This window comes from Chrysochloris asiatica, unplaced genomic scaffold, assembly GCF_000296735.1.
Source record: "Chrysochloris asiatica unplaced genomic scaffold, ChrAsi1.0 scaffold00018, whole genome shotgun sequence".
NCBI classification, from domain to species: Eukaryota; Metazoa; Chordata; class Mammalia; order Afrosoricida; family Chrysochloridae; genus Chrysochloris; species Chrysochloris asiatica.
The window spans coordinates 28703967-28711879 of record NW_006408536.1 but is presented as its reverse complement, the minus strand read 5'-3'; positions in this window follow the sequence as shown (position 1 = coordinate 28711879).

Sequence of the window (7913 nt, the reverse complement as noted above, 5' to 3'; positions counted from 1 at the left end):
CATGGGATATCAAAGATGTCCAATAATTTCCACATTCCATTGGGTCACCTCTCTTTAGAATGGGCACAAATATGGATCTCTTCCAATCAGTTGGCCAGCTAGTTGTCTTCCAAATTTCTTGGCATAGAGGACTGAGTGCCTCCAGTGCTGCCTCACTTCCTTTAAAGATTTCAGTTTTTATTCCATTAATTCCTGGTGCCTTGTTCTTTGCCAATTCCTTCAGTGTACCTTGGACTTCTTCCTTCAGTATCATTGGCTCTTGATCACATGCTACCTCTTGAAATGGTTGCACATCAACTATTCCGTTTTGGTACAGTGCCTCTGTGTATTCCTTCAATCTTTCTTTTGATGATTTCTGCATCATTCAATAATTTTCCCAGAGAATCCTTCAATAGCGAAAGTTGAGGCTTGAACTTTTTGCTTCAGTTCCAAATCCTTGTATATTTTGTTGTAATATTTGACTTTGTCCTTTCGAGCTTACCTTTGAAATTTTCTGTTCAGCTCTTGTACCTCCTCATTTCTTTCATTTGCTTTAGCATCCCTACACTGGAGAGCAAGTTTCATTGTCTCTTCAGATATTCCATTTTTATCTTTTCCTTCTTTCTTTCCTTCTTAATGACTTTTTGCTTTCTTCCTGTATGATGTTCTTAATGTCATCCCACAACTCTTCTGTTCATCAAAGACCATAGCCTTTGGTATGGATTGCATCTCAGTTTAAAGAAAACAAAATTCCTCACCAATAAACAATATTCTTTTCAACAGAGAAAAGATTGAAGTTGTCAAGGACTTCATTCTTCTTGGATCAACTATCAACATTCATGGAAGCAGCAGTCAAGATATCAAACGACGTATTGTATTACGTAAATCTGCTGCACAATACCTTTTTAAAGTGTTGAAGAGCAAAGATATCAGCTTGAGGACTAAGGTGTGCCTGACTCAAAGCCATGGTATTTTCAATAACCTCATATGCATGTGAAAGATGGACAGTGAATAAGGAAGACCATACAGGAATTGATGCTTTTGAGTGTTGGAGTGTTGAGTGTTGGAGGAGAATACTAAAAGTGCCATGGGCTGCCAAAAGACCCAACAGATTTGTGTTGGAAGAAGTGTAGCCAGAGTGCTCCTTGGAGGCCAAGATGGCCAAACTGTGTCTCTCATACTTTGGACCTGTTGTCAGGAGGGACCAGTCGCTAGAGAAGGTTATCATGTTTGGTAAAGTGGAGGGTCAGAGAAAAAGAGGAAGACCCCCAGCAAGATGGATCAGCAAAGTGACAGCATCAATGGGCTCAAGTGTGGCAACAATTGTGAGGTTGGCCCAGGACTGGCCAGTGTTTTGTTTTGTTTTGTTGTGCATAGGGACACTATGAGTCGGTACCAACTCAACGGCACCTAACAACAACAATACATATACATGCATATATGTGTGCATATATAATATATATTATATATGTTATATATATGTGTGTATGTATATATATAACCAGACTTAGATTATGGCCCTTGGCCACCCTTCAGGTCTGAAACAGAACTTACCCTCGTGGCCAGTAGAACTTACCTTCAGTGACGCAGTAGATAGGTATAGAAGGGGGACAACAATACTAGTGAGCTAGGCTCATCATGGAATCGTCAGTCATTCAAGATCACAAGGTAGCATTTACCTAAGGGCACCGCTGAGAAGAGTTTGGAATTAGGCTGGAGTGGAATTAAGAACCACAGGGAGGAGGTGGAATAAGTGTTGTTACACGGAGGGGACTGTAATGATTAAAATGAAAGAAAGTGGATGATTTGTTAAATATAAAACTGATGATCTGCTCTGTTAACCTTCACTCAATTCACAATAAAAAACTTAACAAAAAACAGAGAGAGACCTCATCTGTTTTAAAAACTAGAACTTTTAAAGCAATAGTCATTTTTCATGGTCCTTGGTTGACATATCCCTTTCTAGATGAGCAATATACCCTCTTAATCAAGGACTTTCATTGGTTAGTGTATAAAGGAATTTCTTATGAGGAGGATTCAATTGTAAGGTCTTGTCTCTCGTGGAGATTTTGTTCAGTATGTCTCTATGAAACCCACAGAGCCCTGGAGGTGCAAATGTGAAGCACTTGGCAGCTGAATGAAAGGTTGGTGGTTTGTAACCTACCCAGAGGCCCCATGGTAGAAAGACCTGGCGATCTCTCCTATAAAGATGACAGCCTAAAAACTCTATGGGCAGTTCCACTTTGTCAACTCAATGGCATCCAACACCAACACCACCAAACCCAGGAAGCTGGTCATGTTGATGCCTGAGGCCATAGCATGGGGTCAGGAGGGCATGGTGGGCTCATCTCCTGCCTCGCCAAGGAAGAGAGTGTCTTCAAAGACAATGACACTCTAGCATGTCCCCCCTTGCCACTCCTCAAGTCAACCCCTACCCCCTTCTTCATTCCGTGATGCTGACAGCCACCCTCCTCTTTGAGCTGTGGTACTGATGCTCTCAACCTGGAGTCCCTGTCCTGATGGAGCCCCACTGCCTGCTCCAGCCCTGTGCCCACCAGTCTCATGCACATTTGGGCCACATGGACTGAATCCTTGGTGACAACAATACGTCCATATGTGCCTCCAGGAGAGCAAATTAGAGAGATCAGCTCAGGCATATGCTTCCAATCTCGTACACAACTTCTAGCACAAACAAATGGAACGTGTGCCCGCTCGCCCTTTGCCACAAAAAGCAATCTGCCTTATTTATATGCGTTCAATTTACAGGCATGCCTTCCCTCCTTGCTTCTGAATGGCTGCCTAAAACTCCTCCTGACCTTCTCAGTCACTCGGGTGAGGCTGAACCCTTCAGCGTGCTGCCTGTTCTGACCACTGAAGACCAATGTGTCCTGGAGTGCATGTATCCACATGCTCCTCACCCAGCTCAACACTTTGCTGGTTGTTTCTTTTTACTTCCTCACTTTGAGGCTATTATCTACCCCCTCCGAGAGTATGTCCTACAGCGTAAAACAGAACGAATGTACCACAGATTTGTCATGAGGCTTAGATAAATAGAGGCAGACAACATCCACATGGTGCCTGGAATGTAGGAAGTGCTTACCCAACATCCTCCTCCTCCCCTCCATCCCTCTGTCCCCTCAGTCCTCCATCCTCCCTCTCCAGGGAGCAGGACGCATGCACTGCTCCTTCCATCCCTCCAGCTCTCTTTCCTTCCTCTCCAGGGGGCAGGAAGCACATCGACTGCACTGCTTGTATTTTCCACCTCCTCTGCAATTTCCTTTTTCTCTTTGATTACCACAAAATACATTGTCCACTAGAATGAGTCCAGGAAAAGGCCTGGAATAGACTTTTCACCAAAGAAAAAACAAACAAACAAACAAACAAGCTCATATAAAGATGGTCAGTGCCATTAGTCATTGTTGTTAAGTGCCATTGGTCGAGTATGTTCTGACTCATAGTGACCCTGTATGGGGTTTCCAAGGAGCAGCTGGTGGGCTTCAACCACTGACCTTGAGGTTACCAGTACAGTGCTTATCCTACAGCACCACACCAGGATTATTATTAGTCACTATTGTTGTTAAGTGCTATCGAGTCGTTTCTGACCCATAGCAACCCTGTGGAGGGTTTCCAAGGAGCACCTGGTGAGCTTGAACTGTCAACCTTGCAGTTCAAACAACTCTGCAGTCCAGCACATTAATCCACAGTACCACACCATCAATCACTAGGAAAATGCAAATCAAAACTACAATGAGATCGCATTCACCCACAATAAGATGGCTAAAATTGAAAACATGGAAAACAGCAGGTGGTGGTGAGGATATAGGGAGATTGGCTTCTTTACCCATCATGGGTGGGATTGTAAATAGGTACAGCCACCATGGGAAATAATCTGTCAGTTACTCAAAAAGGTAAACACAGATTGACAATATGATCCAGCAGCTCCATGATTTTGAATATGGTCCAGCAACTAAGTATAAACCATATTTTTACACAATAAAGGAGTGTATTATACATTTTTCCAACCATGCAACCCCCCTGCACATATTTTTCCAGATGTATTATAAGCATTATTTACACAGGTACATTATTTGCAAAAAGTACGGTACCCCAAAGAACTGAAAGCAAGTATGCAAATAAATACTTGTACGTCAAGGTCCTTTGCAGCTTTATTCACAGCTGGGAAGAAGCCATGTTCATCAGTGGGTGAACAGAAGAAAGTGCACCACACGCCGTCTGACTCAGTGGCGAAGTGCTCAGTCATAAAGAGCAGTGAGGGTCGGAGAAGTGCTCCAGCATGGAGGAACCTTGAAAACCTGGTGCTGAGTGAAATCAGTCAGGTACAGAGGACAAAGAGTGTGTGGTCACTCCTATGAACTATCTAGAAGAGGCAAGTGGACAGAGACCTGGGTTTATTGTTGGCTACCAGGAGCAGGTGAGAGAGACGGGGAAAGGGAGACTCACTGTTTAGGAGACAAGGGTCTCTAAAGGGTAACAGAAACGTTTGGAAATGGTTAGTGACGATGGTTGAACAAAGTGCTGCCACTTCAATGACATGGAAAGTTTGCTGAACTGACAAGTGATGTATTATAAACATGTACTACAATTCAAAATAAAAGGGGAGCTCAGAGTGCTTTGAGAAAGTGACTAACTTCTCCCAGTTCCACTGTTCCACTGTACACAGGAGGTGGAGCAGGGGATCCGACTGGCCTTAGCTGAGCCATCGAGAAAGTCCAGCATGAGAACAGACTAAGAGAACACCAGCCACTGAAGGGGCTCAGTAAATGCTAGCTCCCTCCCTGATGCACTGGGATACAGCTCTAATCCTGCCCTGCACTCAAACCAAGGAACCCCAGGCTTCAGAATTACTCCCTTTCCTCAAGAAGAATATAAAACTTCCCCTCCAGCAGTGCGGCTGGCCAGATGAGGCCCTAAGAGAACACTGATCTGATGAAACAGACGTGTCCCATGTTATCAATCAGCTTCCTTAAGCTCCTGGTGGTGTTTGCACTGTAAGAGAGGAGTTTGTTTGCACAAAGCAAGCTACCACTGGAAACCCAGCAGGCAATATATCAGATGAATATTTGATCAGCTCCTCCTTCTTACCCACACACCACAGGCTTCAGGTACACAATTCCTCTTGAGCCTGGGGCAAGTGAGACTCCAAGTATTGACCAACAAAATCACTCTAGATTTCTGCTTTCCCAGACAAAGTCCTGTGCCTGACCAAAGACACCTCACTTCTGTAGAAGGTTGGGGTCACAGCACTGGAAGTGGAGGTCAAGACACAATCCCCAAACTTTACACTAATACCTATTCCTACCTATCAAATATCCAATGTATAATTCATAGCAACACAGGTGTCTGCTCAGATCTTCCAAAATAAATAATAAATAAATCACCAGGGACTGAAATTCTCCACACTGTAAACACTGGTGGACACCTGATAAATGTTTGCATTTTGCTTACAAGCAGCAAAATATAATTTTGTATAGGCAGGACAAAGGCAACAGCAAAAGTGGGATCTTTTGCAGTTTGACTCAAATGGATTTTAGTTTGATTCTTCGAAAAGGATTTTGTTTAACTGTTAAGTGTCATCAAGCTCGCCTCAAAACATAGCGACTCTGTGTAGGGTTTCTGAGACTGTAAATCTTTGTGAGAGCAGAAAGTCTCGTCTTTCTCCTGTCAAAAAGGCTAGAAATTCCTTTAAAAAATTATGATGAGTGGGTGGGTGGATAGATTACATGGGTACATGGGTAGATGACTGGGTGAGTGGATGAGTGTGTGAGTGGAGGATAGGTGTGTGAATGGATGGGAGGATGAGTGCATGTGTGCACAGGTGCATGGTTAGATGGATGATGGATGGATGAGTGAATGGGTGGATGGATGGATGGATGAGTGAATAGGTGGATGGGTGGGTAGATGGGTGAATGGGTGGATGGGTGGGTAGATGGGTAGATGAATGGATGCATTGATGGATGCAGGATGCACGGATAAGTGCATGGATGGATGGATTAATGTGTGGATTAATGGGTAGATGAATGGCTAGATGGTTAAATGCATGGATGGAGAGATGGAGGGATGCATGGATGTATAGGTTGGATGAATGGATGGATGGATAGATGAGTGAAGGCACAGATGGATGGATGGAGAGAGAGAGAGAGAGAGCCAAAGAGAGATCAACAGACAGACATTTGCTAATTGGGGAAAAACAAACCACTTTGTTCTTCCTGACATTGTGCAGCTCACCTGAAATGCCCTCCCACCCCCTTCCTGCCTGCTTAGAACCCGTTCACTAGTCACATTCTGATTTGAGAAGCAGTGAAATGAACTCTGTGACAACTTGGAAATACAGCTGAGTCAAGCATGTCTTTTAAATTGCGTAATTTCATCAATAAATTCCTGTCACTCCAAGCTCTCGTAGTCCACTTCATAACTTCTGTCTTTCTACCCCCAATTTCTTCGGTTTTCTAATTGCTTTCCAAATCCAATACCCATCCCACATTATGTTTTCTCACTCTAAGTTCAGGGGCATACCACAGGTGGTCGTATTATGTTCTACCCATACATTCCCTGGCATCTTACATCTGGGTGCCCAACAGCCTGACTTATCGTAGCCCGAGGACTCTCTCTGGTGACCATAGTGTCTGCCTGAACACTGGAAGTGCTGGGAAATTTCGCTCCACTCACCAACAGCTTCCATCAATGGCTGAAGAGAACTGGTGGATCCAAAACCAAGCTTCCTTGATCCTTGGAGGTGCATGTCCCATGGCATGAGGCATGAAGCTCCACTCACCTTCAGTTGAAGCTGGCTTGATGCCACACCCTTTTGTGACTGTCATTCCCTCCCTCTGTCACTTCTGCCCTCTCCTCCCAGCGTTTTCTGAGGCCATCTCCCTTATAGTCAAACCTTTGTCACGGAGTCATTTCCTAAGGGAATGCGAAGGAAGAATTACCAGTCATGAGTTGCTGTTGTTGGATGCTACTGAGTAATTCTGACTCACAGTGACCCCAGAGTACGGAAGAGAACTGCCCCCTTGGGGTGTCCTAACCTGTAATCTTTATGGGATTACATAAGGATTGCCAGGGCCTTTCTCTTGGGAAGCTACTGAGTGGATTCGAATTGTCCCTTCAGTTAGCAGCCGAGTGCTAAATCACTGTATCACCAAGACTCTAAACATAGATTACATCATAAATTTATTAAATTCTCATTCAATATAGTTTTCAGTTAAAATCACTGTCATATCAATTATGAGACAAGCAAGAACATCATAAACATTTGAAAATCATCTTTCTGTTTCTAAAGAATAAAATAATCATAATTATTACCATAAGAATATCACTAGATCAGGAGAATGGTGTTTGGAACCGACCATTGAACTCACATGTGAGAATAACAACATCTGTAGCTGAGCTGTCCAAGAGTAGGGGTGTCCCAGTGGACCTGAGGTTGCAGCGGCCTTCCTGTAGTGCCACATGGGGCTGTGTGGCTGGGGACCTTCCTACAGTGCCTCATGGGGCAATGTGACTGGGGGCCTTCCTTCCAGCAGTGCTGCATGGGGAAATGTGGCTGGGTACACTCTGAGGGTACTAGTCAGAACACGTATAGTCCCCTGTACATTCCGACACACACTGAGGACCTGAGAAGATGCACCCTCGGGAAATGCCCACTTCTTTTCATCCTCAATCCTTATGGTGCCAAGAGTTGATTTCATCTTCCCTGAAGTTCATAACTCTATGGGTGGACACAGAGCAGGAGAGGGGCTGTGTGCTGACGACCGGGGTGCAGGCTTGTAGTGTATACCGTTTGGTTGGTTGATGATGCATGGAGGGGATTGTAACCATAACAATGAAACGATATACGATAGGATGAATGTAAAACTAATGTTCTCCCATGTTAACTATCAGATAATTCACAATAAAACATTAAAAAAAGT